The 20092-nt window shown below is 37.7% G+C and overlaps 1 protein-coding gene across 2 annotated transcripts in view; it reads left to right on the top strand.

The window, feature by feature from the left end:
• Positions 1-4237: 4237 nt before the first annotated feature.
• EYA3 (EYA transcriptional coactivator and phosphatase 3) overlaps positions 4238-20092 on the top strand; it is a 103320-nt gene continuing 87465 nt past the window's right edge. The window contains exons 1-2 of one of the 2 annotated variants that reach the window (XM_060017164.1): positions 4246-4340; positions 13650-13809. The gene's annotated coding sequence lies outside the window, so the exon portion shown is untranslated. Of the gene's footprint in view, positions 4341-13649; positions 13810-20092 lie in introns of both variants that reach the window. The other variant, XM_060017171.1, reaches the window with a different exon arrangement.

The following is a 20092-nucleotide window of genomic DNA, read 5'->3' as shown; positions in this document are numbered from 1 at the left end:
TTTTTTTTGCGGTACGCGGGCCTCTCACTGTTGTGGCCTCTCCCGTTGCGGAGCACAGGCTCCGGACGCGCAGGCTCAGCGGCCATGGCTCACAGGCCCAGCCGCTTCGCGGCATGCGGGATCTTCCCAGACCGGGGCATGAACCCGTGTCTCCTGCATTGGCAGGCGGACTCTCAACCACTGCGCCACCAGGGAAGCCCTGTTCCTGTCGTTTGAGAGGAATCATGGGCTCTGTAGTCTTGCAGACCTGGATTCAAGTCATGGGTTTGCTTCTTGCCAGTTATGTGGCCTTGAGCAAGTTGCTTAACTTATCCCTGCCTCAGTTTCCTCATCTCTAAAATGGAGATAATCATAATACTTCCCAAGATTGTTGGGAGGATTAAAAGAGAAATATGAGCATTTATATATTTACTGTGTATGGTAAGTAACACATAGTAAAGCTTCAGTAAATATTAGTAATTACTTGTTTTGTTTATTGAGCACCTACTATATGCCAGTCACTCTTCTAGTGCTGAGAATTTAGCAGTGAACAAGAGAGATATAGACCCCCATGGAGCTTACTTTCTAGTGACAGACGATAAATAAACAAGGTAATTTCAGATAGTGATAGGGACCATGGAGAAAAGATAAGGTATGAGAAGGGGATGGAAGAGCTACTTTAGACGGGCGATGGGGGTCATGGGGGGCCTGCGTGAAGCCTTCAGAACTGAAATTTAACTGAAAGTAGCAGAAGGAATAATTCATTGGAAGGTTTGGAGAGGAGTGTTCAAGAGAACAGAAAGGGTATTTGCTTAGACCCTGAGGCAAGAAAGCTTGGTTTGTACAAGAAGCACAAAGGAGAGCAGAATGGCTGTACGTGAGGGTAAGGGAGGCTGGAAATGACATCAGAGAGTTGGGAAGGGCAGGCCAAGAAGGGCCTTGTAGACCATAATAAAGAGCTTGGATTTTGTTCTTAAGGGACTGTGAAGACATTGGAGGGTTTTTATTGATAGAAGGTGCAGCATTCTTTGCTCTGGGGAGGTATTTGTGTTCTTTCTTGTGGGTGTGTTTTAGAATTATGTGTATGTGTACGCTTTAGGAAAAACTTTTCTGGGGAGACCTCATTGGTTACTCATGTGCTCCCCCTGGTGGAGTTGTTGGCTCAGCTTGCATGGTTTTGGATGAGCAAAAGCAAAGTAAATGAGCAATTGATCCTTTTAGTCAACAAGCATTTATTGGGTGCCCTCCACATGCAACGTTCTGTTCTGGTACTGAAATACATCTGGGAACAAAACAGACAAACATGCATGCCCTCATGGAGCTCACATTCTGGTGGGGGGAGGAAGGGGAGGGAGATGGGGGTGGGGGCAAGGTGTTAAACCAAATTCACTAGCAAATTGTTGGACGGGAAAAATGTTATTATAGAAAAATTAAGTGAGGGAACTGGACTAGGAAGTGCAGGGAGGATGGTAATACTTTAATTTTTTAAAACATCTTTATTGGAGTATAATTGCTTTACAATGGTGTATTAGTTTCTGCTGTATAACAAAGTGAAATCAGCTATACATATACATACGTCCCCATATCTCCTCCCTCTTGCATCTCTCTCCCACCCTCCCTATCCCACCCTTCTAGGTGGTCACAAAGCACCGAGCTGATCTCCCTGTGCTATGCGGGTGCTTCCCACTAGCTTTCTATTTTATATTTGGTAGTGTATATATGTCCGTGCCACTCTCTCACTTCGTCCCAGCTTACCCTTCTCCCTCCCCGTGTCCTCAAGTCCATTCTCTACGTCTGCATCTTTATTCCTGTCCTGCCCCTAGGTTCTTCAGAGCCATTTTTTTTTTAAGATTCCATATATATGTGTTAGCATACAGTATTTGTTTTTCTCTTTCTGACTTACTTCACTCTGTAGGACAGACTCTAAGTCCATCCACCTCACTACAAATAACTCAATTTCGTTTCTTTTTATGGCTGAGTAATATTCCATTATATATATGTGCCACATCTTCTTTATCTATTCATCTGTTGATGGACACTTAGGTTGCTTCCATGTCCTGGCTATTGTAAATAGTGCTGCAATGAACATTGTGGTGCATGACTCTTTTTGAATTATGGTTTCCTCAGGGTATATGTCCAGTAGTGGGATTGCTGGGTCATATGGTAATTCTATTTTTAGTTTTTTAAGGAACCTCCATACTGTTCTCCATAGTGGCTGTATCAATTTACATTCCCACCAACAGTTCAATAGGGTTCCCTTTTCTCCACACCCTCTCCAGCATTTATTGTTTGTACAGTTTTTGGTGATAGCCATTCTGACTGGTGTGAGGTGATACCTCATTGTAGTTTTGATTTGCATTTAATGCAAATGCAAATCAAAACCTCGTAGAGATTTGCATCACTAACATCTCTAATGTTAGTGATGTTGAGCATCCTTTCATGTGTTTTTTGGAAATTTGTATATCTTTGTTGGGGAAATGTCTATTTAGGTCTTCTGCCCATTTTTGGATTGGGTTGTTTGTTTTTTTGATATTGAACTGCATGAGCTGCTTGCAAATTTTGGAGATTAATCCTTTGTCAGTTGCTTCATTGGCAAATATTTTCTCCCATTCTGAGGGTTGTCTTTTCATCTTGTTTATGTTTTCCTTTGCTGTGCAAAAGCTTTTAAGTTTCATTAGGTCCCATTTGTTTATTTTTGTTTTTATTTCCATGTCTCTAGGAGGTGGGTCAAAAAGAATCTTGCTGTGATTTATGTCATAGAGTGTTCTGCCTATGATTTCCTCTAAGAGTTTTATAGTGTCTGGCCTTACATTTAGGTCTTTAATCCATTTTGAGTTTATTTTTGTGGGTAATACTTTAATTTCAAATATAGTGTTAGGAAAGTTCTCGTTGAGAGGGTGACATTTGAACCAAGATGTAAAAGAAGTGATAGGGTGAAAGATGCAGTTATCTGGAGGAAGAACATTCTGGGCAGAGGGATCAGCAAGCACAAATACCCTGAGTCTATGTGCAGGTTAGAAGAATAGCAAAGAGGCCAATGTGCCTTGAAAAGAGGGTTAATGGAAAGAGTAGGAGATGAGGTTATTTGTACTGGGGGGTGTCAAGTCTTGAGGGTCCTCTAGGCTTATGCAGGATTCTGGTTTTCACTTAGAAATAGGAATCCACTGGAGGAGGGACCTGATCTGATTAAGGTTTTAACAGGAGCCCACTGCTGCTGTGTTAATAGACCCTGGAAGGGCAAGTGTATAAAAACAGCAAACAGCCACACATTAACTGTGGCTTATACCAACAGAGGCAGTAAATAGTCACAATCTGGACAGATTTTAAAGGTAGATCCTGAAGAATTTGCTGATGATTTAGATGTATGGTGTCAGAGACAGGAGTCAAGGATCTTGGTAAATGATATTGCTTAGTAAATTGTCATAGGAAAAGGTGATCAAAGAAGATACAGCCAAAAAAGGTAGGAAAAAAACGTACTTTAGAGGTGTATCAACTAATAGTGTTTATTTTTTCTGGATTTTGTGTTATTTATGAAATTTTTTAACTTGTGATTTCTTTGCTAACACTAAAGATTCATTTTTAGACCTAATATTGTATTTGTAATTGTGGGTTTACTTAAAGAGAGCCCCCGAATTGAATAAACTTCAGGCCCCCACAAAACCTTAATTCAACCCTGCTCCTTTTCCATATTGGGGTAGTAATTTAACGTTAACGAAGCATTTAAAAACCTTGTTTCTGATAAAATTATTACATAAAATATTGTGCACGAAATAGAAGTTAACTGGAAGCTCAATACAATATTAGGAATAAACTAATACCGGAATAAAACCATCACCTTGGGCTAGCCTCCCCTCCAAGTGCCTTCCATAATTTCCTAGCGATTCTTCCTCCCACAGTTTTTCTAAATCTACCAAATACGTCCAACATTTCACTTTCGCTTTAGAGAGACAAGATTTACACGCAACTTAAAACACCTTCCTGAAACATGAGTGCTGAGTATTTTTTTTTTTACCGGTGCTGCTTGGGCCTCAGTGGTACCCAGGCGCCGCATGAACCAACCTACCCGCCCCAAGCACCACCGAGGGGCCGGGAGGGCCGTAACTAGGGGCGGGGCTCCCGGGACGGTCGAGTGGGCGGGGTCTAGGCGCTTCCCCGCCCCTCCACGTGAGGCCTGACACATGCGCCCAAAGGCTTCTGTTGGAACGAGGTGTGGATTGTGTGATGACCCTGGCCGCCAACTTCCGGTTTCTAGGGATGCGCATCCGGGTCGCACCAGCGCCGCCGTTTCCTGCAGCCGCTTGGTTCTCCTGTGTGTTTGGACCGGTCCCCATGTCCTGCTGTGGGGCCTCTGCAGCCTTTGGGTGAGTCTCCGCTCCCGACAGGTTCTGAGTGCGGCCGGTCGAGTACAGCCTGTAGAGGGCCGGGTCAAGTGTTGTGTCCCGGTCCCTGTGGGTGGGGGTTCTCTTTGCCTGTCCCTTGTCCCTGCAATGCTTCCTGAGCTCATTTCATTCCTTCCCCCCGAAGCCGGCCTCGCCTCTTTCCCTTCAGCTGAGCCTGTTTTGTCGCCGCTCACCTCTCGCCTTGCTATTTTTCCTCCGCCTCATCCGCCTCATCCGCCTTTTAAAAGCCCTGGTTTCTTGCCTTTTCGCCTCAGCGCTTACCTAAGCCACTGCCCCTCGGTTTTGCCCCTACTCTCACTTTAGCACCTCTCTTCCCCGACTGTTGATCCTGGGATCTTGTTGTTTTTTCACACAGCAGGACGACCCACCTCCTCGTTGTGCTCACCCTGCTCCACTGCGAAACTGAGCCTGTCTCTCTCTGGGGTCCTAGGTCCTGGTTCTCCAACTTCCTTCATCCTTGACCCCTACTCCTCCCGGGACGAGTAGGTGACATTTGTGCTTCGCCTGGGGTTCTCCCTCCTTTTCTTCGCCAAAGGAGGCCTTTGCCCAAGCCCGGATCTGGGCAGATTTACCCGGCCTGGGGGAAGTTTTCCTTAAGGCGCTGGGTTAGACTGAATTTCCATGGTTAGGGAACAACAAAGGCGTTCCCAGTTCTTCGCTGGAGCACAGTTTTGGGGGCTTTCGCTAGAGCAGGCTAACAGGTGGCAGGCACTCGGAATTGCTGGTAGATTGGGCTTGTGTCATCTTGTTAATCGACAGGTCATGAGGACGTTCTGTCATTTTCTTGTTCTCTGTCCCATGGGAATGGATATGCACAACTGAGGCAAAAATGCGGATGTTCTGGGATGATCAGCTCTGTTTTCTGCATGGGCTTTACTTACAGGACAGTTGCTATGTTGGAGGACAGAGTTTCTTGGGAGATTATTAGCCCCAGACTTTTAAGCTTATTGACAAAAATTTTAGTGTACTGTTACTGAAAAAATTTCTGTTAGAGTTCATTATAGTAGTTTCGAAGTACATTTTCTTTAGTTGAACTCAGTGTGCATGTGTATCTTTATCTTTGCTTCTTATACATTGTTTCTTCATTGTTACTGTATTGACAAGTTTTCTGTTTTTCTTCATAGACCAGACATTACATTACTTTATTACTTAGCATATTCTTCTGACTCTTTTTTTCTTTACTGTTTTCACCGTCTTGAAACCATCTTTTTCTCATTTTGACACTTCAGTTTCTCGTAAATTTCTTAAATGTCTCTGTAGGCTTTTAGTCATCTCTAAAATGAAGGGATTAGTTTTAATAAGGGTTAGTGTCCTGTTTTCCAAAATTTGTTATCTGAGGTATATTTTGAGACACAGTTGGATAATTTTTATTTTTGTCTTTCCAATATTTATGGTGTATTTCTAGCATTTGATTATAAATGTTTTTGTGTGATCAGTTTCTGTTCTCATGTAAATTGTGCTCTAAAATTTAGTACTTCAGTGAACAGAATAAATACAGCTTTTAGCATATGCTTTTCTTTTGACTAATAAGTTATAGAAAAGTCTCCCTCATTATATGAGACATATACATATGCAAACATCGCATAGACCTTGGCGTATTCCAAAATTGGGCTGATCCCTTCAGCTATTTTTAGCAAAGGACTTTGGAACTTGGCCGTATTAGTCCTAGAAGCCACAGAGAAGGACCCTTCTGGTTGGCTTTCAGGAATTATTTCACTGCTGAGGGAAGCCCTTTTGAAAGCTCCTTAGTAGTACTTCCTCGAACCCAGCACCTACATTGGAAACTCTAGCTTCTGTTCATCCTGGCCTCATCATTTCCCAATCTTTAAAAACTAACCCCAATGAATATGGGCTGACACTCTTATGTTTTCTTACCTCCAGACTGGGGGACCCTTTGTTTTTTGTACATACATACCCATATTTGGATTGCTGCAAGGCCCTCTTTCACCCTTTTTCATTTCTGAACTTTTTACTTCTTCAGCATGCCTGTTTAAATCTAGATTGATTTCTATAGTTCACAGCTGGAGGGAACCAGAAGAGTTCAAACTTATCCCTTTATTTTACAAAATACGGAAATCAGGGTTTAAATTGGTGGTGTTTTCCCCAACGTCATTATTCACAAATAAGTCCTGTTCATGTGTTAGAGAAATGGGTTTTAGTTCTTTCAAAGCTGTAGGCTGGAGAGCACAATATTGTATTTAGTGGTTCATTTCAATAAATTTATGTCATAGGAATAAACGTTTTAGGTTAAGAAATCTATGATGCAGAATTTAAAATTCAAGGCTGAAGTCATTTTGCCTTCAAAGAGGGACTCCAGAAAGAAACTGTTGTACAGAAGTAGAAGTTGAAAAGTCTTAGGGAGTCTCTTTCTCTCTCTCTTTTCTTCTAAAATCTCTTTGGCCTATTATGATACAAATTCTGCATAAAAGCCCTTAACATGAAACGAACATCCTGTGGTCTCATTGGAGCAGTTGTATTCATAGTCCTATTGTTTGTACAGAACAGTGATAGACTTTATAATTACTGAAAAGCCTACACCTCATGCTTAGCTGCCAAAGGAAAAAATATCACTAGAGACAACATAGTGTATGTGTTTTTAAAGGTCAGGAGAGGAATGACTGTCGGTTTCCTATAAAAATTTCTGCTTTAGTTTGGCAAAGTCTTAGTTTGTAACCCCGATGGCTCAATTTAAAATACATTTATGCATATTAGTTTTATGCCTGCAGGATTTTTTTGTTTGATTATTTTTGATTGTTACTTTTTGTCATTTTACTTGCTACTGTACTTTGTTTTACATGCTTTAATTTTTATCCTTGAACCCTAGGATATGTTTTAAGGAAAATGCAGTTTTAAAAATTTAAAATTTTTACAGTGTCCTGGTCATTTGTACCTTGCGGTATGATGGTTTCTGTGATCTGCCTAAGCCACTCCATGACTTCATTCTTTTTGTTTTGTTTACAGACAAAAGGCTCATAGAACTTCTTTTTTGGTAGTTGTCTAAAAGATTTTTGTGTTCTGCATATAATAGCAGGATATTTTAACTTCTTTGTGATTTAAATGGAGGAAGAATAGTTCAGAATTGTTCAACATAGAATATAGTTCAACATAGAAATAGTTCCAAATGTATTTAAGGATATTAAGAATAGTTATTTTTTTCCAATACATTCATTTAATTGGTTTATACCAAGGGGCCGAATTGTAATATTTATAGTAAAGTGGAAAAATATGTGGACTTTCTATCTGCGGATTAACTTAAAAATACAGGTGCATGTTCTTGTACAGAATATATGGCTTAAGCAAAAACTGCCTTATTATGTTTTATTGGCAGAGAACACAGCAAACAGCAGCGACCTGATCATCTTGATGTTTTTATTTGATCCCATTAACCTAAGATCTAGGGTATCTAATTATTAAATGTAGAAATAATTAGGGTATTTTCTCTATTATTTATAGTATATTAAAAAGGATATTTGAAATATGGGCTTCATAAAATTTATCTTTGCTATTTTCCCCTTTTAAATATGTAGTAGTATTTTAAACCAGAAGAGGAACTGTAGATAGTGCTGACTTATTGTAAGTTAATTAACAGATTAGCCCAAGGCGGTCAGCGCTTAATATCTTAAAGATCTTGCTACAGATTGTGTTGGATGCACTTTAACTTATTAGCTTGGTTAATATTTGTACTACTTAAATTTGTTTTTATTCCCTAGGAAATAAAACCAAATAGTTTTATAGTAGTTAGGAAATAGTAATAATCTTTGTAATACATTCCTTTCAGCAATTTTTTTATTGGATACCTACTATGTACAGTTATATTACATATATAGACAGTTCATATGAACTAGGTGACATTATACAAGGCTGACATTTACACTTAGATTCTGAATTTGACTTTATTTGTATATATCTGAGTTAAACTATAAGACTAAACATAACCTGCATCACCAGGGTGTAGGGAAAAAGAAAGACTTAACATATTAGAATGAAAATAAGCTTTATTTAATCCTAAAAAGGTGTCAATTCTTATCAGTACAACGGCATATGATTTTTTTAACTAGATTTTATGATTTTCTATTTTCAAAACACTCAGTGATTTCATTATTTGAGTTTAAGGTTCTTGCATTAATCTGTATCACAGCTTAATTAATATAAATAAAGTCATGTTCTTTATACATACAATTAAATAATTTTCATTTGGGAAACTTTTTCACAACTGAACTGTAAAAATCTGTAGTGGTAAAGCAGTAATTTTTTTAAAAAAGCACATTTTGTGTAGCACTTACTCTGTGCCAGGAATTACCAAGTGGCTTACATATAGTATTAACGCTTTAATCCTTACAACACTATGAAGTAAGTACTATATTTATCTCCATTTACAAATGAGAAAACCAAGGCACAGAAGTTACACAATTTGCCCAAAGTACCACAGCTAGTTGGCAGGAGAGGTGGATTTGAACTTAGCTTTTCTAGCTCCAGAGTTCATGACCTTTTTGTACAAAGTTCTACTAGTTTAATGATTTCTTCCTTCATAGGTTAAAACAGTTAAAAAATCCAATTTCTCTGAAACATAGAAGAATACTGCATTTGGTTGGGAACTTTAGAGAGGGGTTTTACCTGGTCCTTTTATAAATGCTGGCTTAAGGCAAATAGCAAACCCTTTACTACCTAGGTTTCTTAGATGGCAAAAACAACATATTAAGAAAGCAAGTAATATCCATATCCTTCCCTCTTAAAAAAATTATCATATGGAAGTCAATTACTTTTGAGTTATTTGGAGAAAAGGCAGTTTATTTAATAAAATGCATTCTATGTTACTAAAATGTTTACCCCTTGACATTAATTTTTTCCCTTTCTCTGATTTGCAGAATAGTAAATAAATTTATGTAATAGTCTTGAACTCTGAAATCTTACTGTCCCCAATATGAATTTAGCAACTTTGAAATATAAAACAGAAGACTAAAGCTGAAATTTCTGACTTACCTATAGTCTCATTTTGAGATTTGGAAATTTGTACAAAATTAAGTGCATCCATTTCTTCAGGACTTACATGTTTAGAGTAATATATTTAAATTAGTCTTTTTACTTTAGAAAAGAGGAGGTGTACTTTCATAAAACAATTCCTTTTTAAATAAAAATGCAAATAATCATTTAGAATATTGTTAATCATATTACTATTACTTTTTTGTACTTTTATTATTTCCAGATTTAAAAATTTTGTTGCATCTCTAAGGGAAGGAGATGATTTTATATCAGTTGAGTGCAGCTTAATGGAAGAGCCTGGGACTTACATGTGATAAGAAGTTATTTTTCTGAGTATTTTTGAATACACTTGAGAATCATGGAATCTGGTTAACAAAAAAACTACCGTTGTTTCTAGTCAGAAGTGACACTTGGTTAGGAATACTACTTATTTTCATTCTTATATACTATTAACCCCCCTTTATTAATTCAGACATGTTAATTAAGTGCACTGATTTTTAATAGTAGCTTTTGTCTTGATTTTTTTTTTCTCTGTCAGAAAAGTATTGTTATTGAGGTGAAAAGTGTAAGCTTTGCTATGATGATTTACTTACTGGTATTTAGAATGTTCTTTACTTTGATTTAAACATTTGATTTTTATTTCAAAAGCAACTCTCTTTTATATGTGGGTTTGGTAATCAGTTTATTTTCTAAAATTTCAATAGTTTCCTTTCGCCTGAAATTTAATAATGTAACAGTTACTGAATTTAGGAAAATTGGTAGTTTGTTGCTATCAGCACTGTTACTATGGGAATAAATTAGAATGATTAGCTCTTAGGTGGAATTGAACTTATTCTTTAGTTTCCATAGTAGTTGAAAAAGATTTAGGTCAGATTCACCTGTTGTTCCTCCTTTTTTCAAAATAAGAGGGCATTTTAATTTAGCACAGCGATGTTAATTTTTTCCTACTAGATTGATTATATTAATATGATAATCTCACTCTCTTTACTGACAGCATAATCCAAAATGCGTGTGTATGACTTTTTCTTGAAATGTTTCAGAATTTAGAGAACATTTTAGGATACAAAAGAGTACATACATATCTTATTAAAAAACATACCCTAGTAATCAGTGTGTTATTACTTCACTGAGTTTTTCAAATCTGTTTTTCCTTTTCATCAGTTTTTAACTTTGCTATAGGTTAGGAAGCAGTGATTAGATAACATTAAAAAATAAGTGTTCTTGAGAGTGAGTACTAGAGCTTTTGCTTATGCACCATCTGTCATATTAGTGTGGTATTTAATAGCTAGATGAACTGAAAATCTTTGCTTTATCTCATTTCTGTTTATCTCCTGTTAGTAATATTTATTTAGTCTTGGTACCTCTCATTCGGTGAAATTGTTGCTTATTTGAAATAACTATGGTAAACTATTGATTCTTACCCAGATGGTTCCTTTTTCCTTTTTTGTTCATTTTCAGAGGCTTGCCTTTAAAAAACTGTAATTTAGAGAACCACTAAAACTTTGAGTGTTCTTTCATATGTAGCTTGAAGTGGATATTTCCCTCCTTTTTGACTGGTCAGTTTTTTTATTTTTAAAAAGTATTTATTTTGGCTGCACGGGGTCTTAGTTGCAGTGTGCGGGATCTTTAGTTGTGGCATGCGGAATCTATCTCCCTGACCGGGGTCAAACCCGGCCCCCATGCATTGGGAGCACGGAGTCTTAACCACTGGACCGCCAGGGAAGTCCCTGGTCAGTTTCTTAAAGTCTTTGGGTAAAATGGCATTCAAACTTTTTTGATCACAACCCCACTATAAGATGCATTTTTCATTGTCATCCAGTACTTATACACATATATGTACATATTAATATTTAAAATTGAAACAGACGTTTCATGAAACAATATTTATTTTTACTATTGGTGATGCATTGTAATGTTTTCTGTTTATTTTGTTTAATTGCATTTCATTCAAAACAAACTGTTGGTATCCACTAAATGGATATGATAACCCAGTAATGTGTTGAACCTGCAGTTTGAAAAATTCTAGTGACTGCTAGATTTTTTCCAATATTGTTTTTTGGGAATTGGAGATGTTTGGGTTTGTTAGGTTTTTTTTCACTGAAATATATCTTGATTTTCTTAATCTTTTAACCTAAATAATTGTGCAGAACAGTTGAGAGAGGGAGACCCTGTTGCCCCAATTATTGTTACTGTCACCTCTGTCCTTTACTCTGTGTCTAGGCACATCATTTAAAAAACTGCAGTGATACAGAATCATGAGGTTGACAACGCTTGGTCATGTGTAGAGCTTTTATCATTAGAATCCTTTTCTAGTTTCCATCTGACAGTCAAAGTTTAGTTTGATTAAGTTCCTTTCACAAACCTTGCTCCTGTTCTTGGCAAGTAGTCAAAAGGTTACAAAGCTGCTTTATTCTGCTTTTTTCTGGCCCCATTCCAGTCTTTGTAAACCAAGAAAAGAGAGCCAAGGAGTGAAGCAGTTTTCCTTCTGTGTATATAGTCAGGTCAAAGTAACACAATTGAAGAGTCATTAGGATTTGTTACAGTGGACCGTATTTATTTATTATCCTGATTTCATTTCCTCTAATCATAAAGGGGGAAAGATGGTAGAGATATCAACAGTTCCTAGCATATCACAGCTATTAGAGTGAGGCAGGGTCAGCAGGCATACACTACTGTTTTTACCACTACCTCCTCTTAACACGTAATGAGCACTTCCTATGTGCCAGGCACTATTTAAAGCATTTCTCTTGTATTAACTCATATTTATTTGGGAGGCCTGGGGGAAGAACGAGAATGAGAAAGAATAAAGAAGAAAACTGGCTTTCTTAGTATCTTCTCATTACCTGGCTTGTGAGTTCTGGCTATTGGTGACTGTAGCATGACATAGCATACATTTTTTTTAAATAAATAAATTAATTATTTTTGGCTGCATTGGGTCTTCGTTGCTGTGCGCAGGCTTTTTCTAGTTGCGGTGAGCTGGGGCTACTCTTCGTTGCAGTGCATGGGCTTCTCATTGCGGTGGCTTCTCTTGCTGCGGAGCACGGGCTCTAGGCACGCAGGCTCAGTAGTGTGGCTCGCAGGCTCTAGAGCACAGGCTCAGTAGTTGTGGCGCACGGGCTTAGTTGCTCCACAGCATGTGGGATCTTACCAGACCAGGGATCGAACCGGTGTCCCCTGCATTGGCAGGCGGATTCTTAACTACTGTGCCACCAGGGAAGTCCCAGCATATATTTTTAACTTGGCCAGCTTTTTAAAATCATTCGTCCTGTCTGTGATGTTCTGTACTTAGGCACGAAGCTATGGTTTAAAACCTCAGGCTTTGAAGGTAGGCTGCCTGGGCTTGAATTCCACGTTGGTGAGTTATTAGGTATTTGACCTTGGTTGAGTTACTCTCTATGCTTCAGTTTTCTCATCTGTAAAATGGTGATAATAGTAAACAGTACATATCTTATAGACTTATTGAGAGGATTAAAAGAGTTAATATACGTAAAGTACTTAGAACAGTGCCTGACCCATAAAAAACATTACATAAATGTTAGCTATTAGTAACTCACAACTCACAGTTGGATCTCCTGAAAGTATTTGTGACCATGATGAGTTCATATTTGCTAAGTAACAGGACGTGATTGATACTCAATGTTTTATTGCCCAGGAGCTTGAAAACAGCTTTCCTGAGGACTTGGAAGGAAGTTCTTGTGCAGAGTGTTGGAATCAAAGCCAGGGACAGAGTATCAGCTACAGGCCCAACTTGTTTAATCTCTCACAGGAATCTCTTGTTATTTGGACCTTACCTTTGTTGTTGTTGTTGTTGGGTTTTGTTTTGTTTTGTTTTAAAGATTTTTTTTTTGATGTGGATCATTTTTAAAGTCTTTACTAAATTTGTTACAGTTTGGCATCTGTTTTGTTTTTTTGGCCTTTGGTTGTGAAGCATGTGGGATCTTAGCTCCCCCAACAGGGATTGAACCTGCACCCCCTGCATTGGAAGGTGAAGTCTTAACCACTGGACCTCCAAGGAAGTCCCTGGACCTTACCTTTAGTAATTTTAATATTTTGCCCTTTGAAAAACTAAGAGGAACTAGTTAATGAATTGACTTTCACTCAGGACCACATTTCTGTCCTGAGTCTGTTTAGCTTATGTCTAAGATATTTCTTTATTTTATTTTTCTTTAACAGTTATATCATCCTAACTATGTGCCAGACACTATTCTAAGAGCTTTATAGATATTAACTCATTTAAACCTATGACAAGTTTATGAGAAAACACTAATTATTATTTTTCCCATTTTACAGATGAAGTAAATGAGGCTCAGAAAAGTTAAATAACTTGTCTAAGCTCCCACACCACTCATCAGTGCCAGAACTGGGATTTGAACCTAAGAGTCAGACTCCAGAGTTCATGCTTCAAGCTTGCCAAGCCTGCCTCTTACAGAGATGAATTATGTTGAAAAGGGTAAAATAGCAAGTGTTAAAAGTTACTTCACTGTTCTTTACTCTCTGTACTGAATGACAGCACTGAAATTACGTGTGATGGTGTTTTGGCTGATGGAGTTTTGAAGGAATAAATAAATTCGAAGTAAAATATTAATAAAAGATCTGTACCTAGATTTTATAGTTCTGAGAGCTAAAGACATGCATTCCAAAAGGCTCAGTTCTGTTAATATAGCATGTAGTAAGTTTTGTTCAAATACTGGATAGTGGATTGATAGAAACATGTGATGGATAGATATATAGAATGCTATATAGAATTTTGATTTTAGAAAATGGGTAGTATAGACACATTTATAGAACATTCATGTTGGAGTATACCATGTGTCAGGCCACAGCACCTATAGAAAAAAATGTGATTCTCTTAGAAATGTTAACTTTAGATTAAAGGAGGGTGGAGATAAAGTTTTGGAGGCTGAGAGTTTTATGGAGTCTGGATCTCCATGCATTAGAGAAACTCTTATGCTTTGTGACTGACACGTTACTAAAAACTGAAGAGAGGTCCAAAGAGCGTTGGAAGGAATGTAGTAGAACTGTTGGATTATTATTAAGGTCATTTTGACACTCTAATTCAGATGAACTCATTCCTTCTCAATACTTTATACTGTGGTTTTGGAAGTTTTCCTGTGGAACGCTATCTCCCAATTTTATTGGAAGCTTGTGGGGAAAAGTTTGTGTTAAATTTTTTTTTTAATTTATTTTCTTATTTATTTTTGGCTGCTTTGGGTCTTCGTTGCTGTGCGTGGGCTTTCTCTAGTTGCAGCGAGCGGGGGCTACTCTTTGTTGCGGTGCGCGGGCTTCTCATTGCGGTGGCTTCTCTTGTTGTGGACCACGGGCTCTAGGCACGTGGGCTTCAGTAGTTGTGGCACATGGGCTCAGTAGTTGTGGCTTGCGGGCTCTAGAGCGCAGGCTCAGTAGTTGTGGCACACAGGCTTAGTTGCTCGACAGCATGTGGGATCTTCCCAGACCAGGTCGCTTGAACCCATGTCCCCTGCATTCGCAGGCAGATTCTTAACCACTGCACCACCAGGGAAGCCCTGTGTTAATTTTTATTAAGGATAATTTTACAGACAACTTCAAAGGATGATTTTCCAAGAAGTAAGGTTAGAAATTGTAAAAACAGTTCTTTTTGGAGAATCTATTCCTGATAAAATATTTTTTCCTGTTAAGAATTTGGTATAGCCTAAGTGTATTTTTTAAAAAATTCTTTCTCAGTAAGTTCTGATAGTATTCTGTTTAGTGTAAAGTTGCTATAAATATTCCTACAGCTGACAGTACCATGATGTGTTAGTCATGCCTCTCAAATAAAGTAGCCAGAAGAATTCACCAACTTTACCACAGTCAGTTGGCTGGGCTGTTTATTTATGGAGGGAGTTAACCAACATGGTGATGGCTTTTGTCCGTCCACAGGAAGTCCAGCAGAGAAGGTATGGTTGTTTGCAGTTTTTTTGGCCACAGAAATGTGATTTGTGCTGATGCCTGAATTGTGAGAACTAAAAGGCTCTCTTAGGGTTACTTTAAAGGGAGCCTTAAAGGAGGTCAGTTGCGTGCAGGTCTGCTGGATATTTGTGTCTACTTAGCAGGACTCTTGAGTACAGAGGACTCTGAGTGAATGTGTTAGTAGATAAGTTAGGTAAGTTTTTTTAAAGGTAGTACTTGAGAAAGATTGCCATCAGCTGATAGACTTCAGTGAATTTCTGAAAGATAGGAAACAGTGAAATTGGATTGATAGAGAAACTAGGAGAAGAAATAACATCGGAAAGTATGTGTAGAAGTTTCAGAAATATACCAGACTCCAAGTAAATGAATATGAAGAACGGAAGAGTCCCTGGAGTATTCATCAGTTTCCCGGTCCTTGCTCTATTTTGAGCTTCTGGTGTTTGTCCCCTGGATAAAGCCCAGAGAAATGCTTTCCAAACATATGGAACAATCTGCCTGGGGAGGGCTTTCCTTATAGTCTCTTCTCCCCGTGGCATTTAGTATATATAAATCAAATCATGTCATTATCTTGCTTGAAGCACCCATTACCTCCCCAAACTGCTTATCATGTGTTACAAGGCTGTGTGTGACCTGGCCCTTGTCTGCTTCTCAGGACTCATTTCCTACCACTTATTCACTTACTAACATCAGCCTTTTTGCTATTTCTCAAACATATCAGGCTGTTTTCCTTTTAGTTTCTTTACACTTGTTTCCTTCTGAAGGCCCTCTTTTACATCTTTGTATAGTTTTCTACTTTTGATTATTCACATCTTTGCTGAAATGTTGTTACCACCTCAGAGAAATTATCACCAAATCTGAAATAGCTCCCCTTTAGTCATGCTCTACTCCTTCCTTTGTTTTATTTATTTACTTATTATATTTTTGGTAACAGCTTTATTGAGATATAATTCACATACCATACAATTTACCTATTTAAAGTATATAATTCATTGGTTTTGACTACATTCACAGAGTTGTGAAACCATCACCACAACCAATTTTATTTTATTTGTTTTTTGAATTTTATTTTATTTTTTTATACAGCAGGTTCTTATTAGCTATCTGTTTTGTACATATTAGTGTATATTTGTCAATCCCAATCTCCCAATTCATCCCGCCACCACCACGCCACCACTTTCCCCCGTTGGTGTCCATATGTTTGTTCTCTACATCTGTGTCTCTATTTCTGCCCTGCAAACCGGTTCTTCTGTACCATTTTTCTAGGTTCCACATATATGTGTTAATATACAATATTTGTTTTTTCTTTCTGACTTACTTGACTCTGTATGACAGTCTGTAGACCCATCCACGTCTCTACAAATGACCGAATTTCGTTCCTTTTTATGGTTGAGTAATATTCCATTGTATACATGTACCACATCTTCTTTATCCATTCATCTGTTGATGGGCATTTAGGTTGCTTCCATGACCTAGCTATTGTAAATAGTGCTGCAGTGAACATTGGGGTGCATGTGTCTTTTTGAATTATGGTTTTCTCTGGGTATATGCCCAGTAGTAGGATTGCTGGGTCCTATGGTAATTCTATTTTTAGTTTTTTAAGGAACCTCCATACTGTTCTCCATAGTGGCTGTATCAATTTACATTCCCACCAACAGTGCAAGAGGGTTCCCTTTTCTCCACATCCTCTCCAGCATTTGTTGTTTATAGCTTTTCTGATGATGCCCATTCTAACTGGTGTGAGGTGATACCTCATTGTAGTTTTGATTTGCATTTCTCTAATAATTAGTGATGTTGAGCAGCTTTTCATGTGCTTCTTGGCCATCTGTATGTCTTCTTTGGAGAAATGTCTATTTAGGTCTTCTGCCCATTTTTTGATTGGGTGGGGTTTTTTTTGATACTGAGCTGCATGAGCTGCTTGTAAATTTTGGAGATTAATCCTTTGTCACTTGCTTAATTTGCAAATATTTTCTCCCATTCTGAGGGTTGTCTTTTCATCTTGTTTATGTTTTCCTTTGCTGTGCAAAAACTTAGAAGTTTCATTAGGTCGCATTTGTTTATTTTTGTTTTTATTTCCATTTCTCTAGGAGGTGGGTCAAAAAGGATCTTCCTGTGTTTTGTGTCATAGAGTGTTCTGCCTATGTTTTCCTCTAAGAGTTTTATACTGTCTGGCCTTACATTTAGGTCTTTAATCCATTTTCAGTTTATTTTTGTGTATGGTGTTAGGGAGTGTTCTAATTTCATTCTTTTACATGTAGCTGTCCAGTTTTCCCAGCACCACTTATTGAAGAGACTGTCTTTTCTCCATTGTATATCTTTACCTCCTTTGTCATAGATTAGTTGACCATAGGTGCATGGGTTTATCTCTGGACTGTCCATCCTGTTCCATTTATCTGTATTTCTGTATTTGTGCCAGAACCACATTGTCTTGATTACTGTAGCTTTGTAGTATAGTCTGAAGTCAGGGAGTCTGATTCCTCCAGCTCTGTTTTTTTCACTCATGACTGCTTTGGCTGTTCGGGGTCTTTTGTGTTTCCATACAAATTTTAAGATTTTTTGTTCTAGTTCTGTAAAAAATGCCATTGGTAATTTGATAGGGATTGCATTGAATCTGTAGATTGCTTTCGGGAGTATAGTCATTTTCACAGTATTGATTCTTCCAATCCAAGAACATGGTATATCTTTCCATCTGTGTGTATCATCTTTAATTTCTTTCATCAATGTCTTGTAGTTTTCTGCATATAGGTCTTTTGTCTCCCTAGGTAGGTTTATTCCTAGGTATTTTATTCTTTTTGCTGCAGTGGTAAGTGGGAGTGTTTCCTTAATTTCTCTTTCAGACTTTTCATCATTAATGTATAGGAATGCAAGAGATTTCTGTGCATTAATTTTGTATCCTGCAACTTTACCAAATTCATTGATTAGCTCTAGTAGTTTTCTGGTGAAATCTTTAGGATTCTCTATGTATAGTATCATGTCATCTGCAAACAGTGACAGGTTTACTTCTTCTTTTCCAATTTGTATTCCTTTTATTTCTTTTTCTTCTCTGATTGCCTTGGCTAGGACTTCCAAAACTATGTTGAATAATAGTGGTGAGAGTGGACGTCCTTGTCTTGTTCCTGATCTTAGAGGAAATATTTTCAGTGTTTCACCGTTGAGAATGATGTGTGCTGTGTGTTTGTTGTATATGACCTTTATTATGTTGAGGTAGGTTCCCTCTATGCCCACTTTCTGGAGAGTTTTTATCATAAATGGGTGTTGAATTTTGTCAAAAGCTTTTCCTGCATCTGTTGAGATGACCACATGGATTTTATTTTTCAAATTGTTAATGTGGTGTATCACATTGATTAATTTGCATATATTGAAGAATGCTTGCATCCCTGGGATAAATCCCGCTTGATCATGGTGTATGATCCTTTTACTGTGTTCTTGGACTGTTTGCTAGTATTTTGTTGAGGATTTTTGCATCTATATTCATGAGTGATATTGATCTGTAATTTTCTTTTTCTGTAGTATCTTTATCTGGTTTTGGTATCAGGGTGATGGTGGCCTCATAGAATTAGTTTGGGAGTGTTCCTTCCTCTGCAATTTTTCGGAAGAGTTTGAGAAGGCTGGGTGTTAGCTTTAGCTCTTCTCTAAATGTTCGATAGAATTCACCTGTGAAGGCATCTGGTCCTGGACTTTCGTTTGTTGGAAAATTTTAAATTACAGTTTCAATTTCATTACTTGTGATTGGTCTGATCACATTTTCTGTTTCTTCCTGGTTCAGTCTTGCAAGGTTACACCTTTCCAAGAACTTGTGCATTTCTTCCAGGTTGTCCATTTTATTGGCACAGAATTGCTTGTAGTAGTCTCTTATGATGCTTTGTATTTCTGTGGTGTCCATTATAACTTCTTTTTCATTTCTAATTTCATTGATTTGAGACCGCTCTCTCTTTTTCTTGATGAGTTTGGCTAAAGGTTTATCAGTTTTGTTTATCTTCTCTAAAACCCGGCTTTTAGTTTTATTGATCTTTGGTATTGTTTTCTTTGTTTCTATTTCATTTATTTCTGCTCTGACCTTTTAGATTTCTTTCCTTCTACTAACTTTGGGTGTTGTTTGTTCTTCTTTCTCTAGTTCCTTTAGGTGTAAAGTTAGATTGTATTTGAGATTTTTCTTGTTTCTTGAGGTAGACTTCTATTGCTATAAACTTCCCCCCTTAGAACTGCTTTTTCTGCATCTCATAGGTTATGGATTGTCCTGTTTTCATTGTAATTTGTCTCCAGGTATTTTTTGATTTCCTCTTGGATTTCTTCCGTGATCTCTTGGTTATTTAATAACGTATGGTTTAGGCTTCATGTGTTTATGTTTTTTACGTTTTTTTCCTGTGATTGATTCCTAATCTCATAGCGTTGTGGTCAGAAAAGATGCTTGATATGATTTCAGTTTTGTTAAATTTGTGATACAAGATGTGATCTATCCTGGACAATGATCCGTGCACACTTGAGAAGATAGTGTAATCTGCTGTTTTTGGATGGAAGGTCCTATAGATATCAGTTATACCTATCACGTCTGTTGTCACGTCTGTTGTCATTTAAAGCTTGTGTTTCCTTATTAATATTCTGTCTGGATAATCTGTCCATTGGTGTAAGTGAGGTGTTAAAGTCCCCCACTATTATTGTGTTACTGTCGATTTCCTCTTATAGCTGTTAGCAGTTGCCTTATGAATTGAGGTGCTCCTGTGTTGGGTACATATATATTTATAATTGTCATATCTTATTCTTGGATTGATCCGTTGATCATTATATAGTGTCCTTCCTTGTCTCTTGTCTTC

Source organism: Delphinus delphis, chromosome 1, assembly GCF_949987515.2.
Source record: "Delphinus delphis chromosome 1, mDelDel1.2, whole genome shotgun sequence".
NCBI classification, from domain to species: Eukaryota; Metazoa; Chordata; class Mammalia; order Artiodactyla; family Delphinidae; genus Delphinus; species Delphinus delphis.
This window is presented reverse-complemented; position numbering and strand designations above follow the sequence as displayed.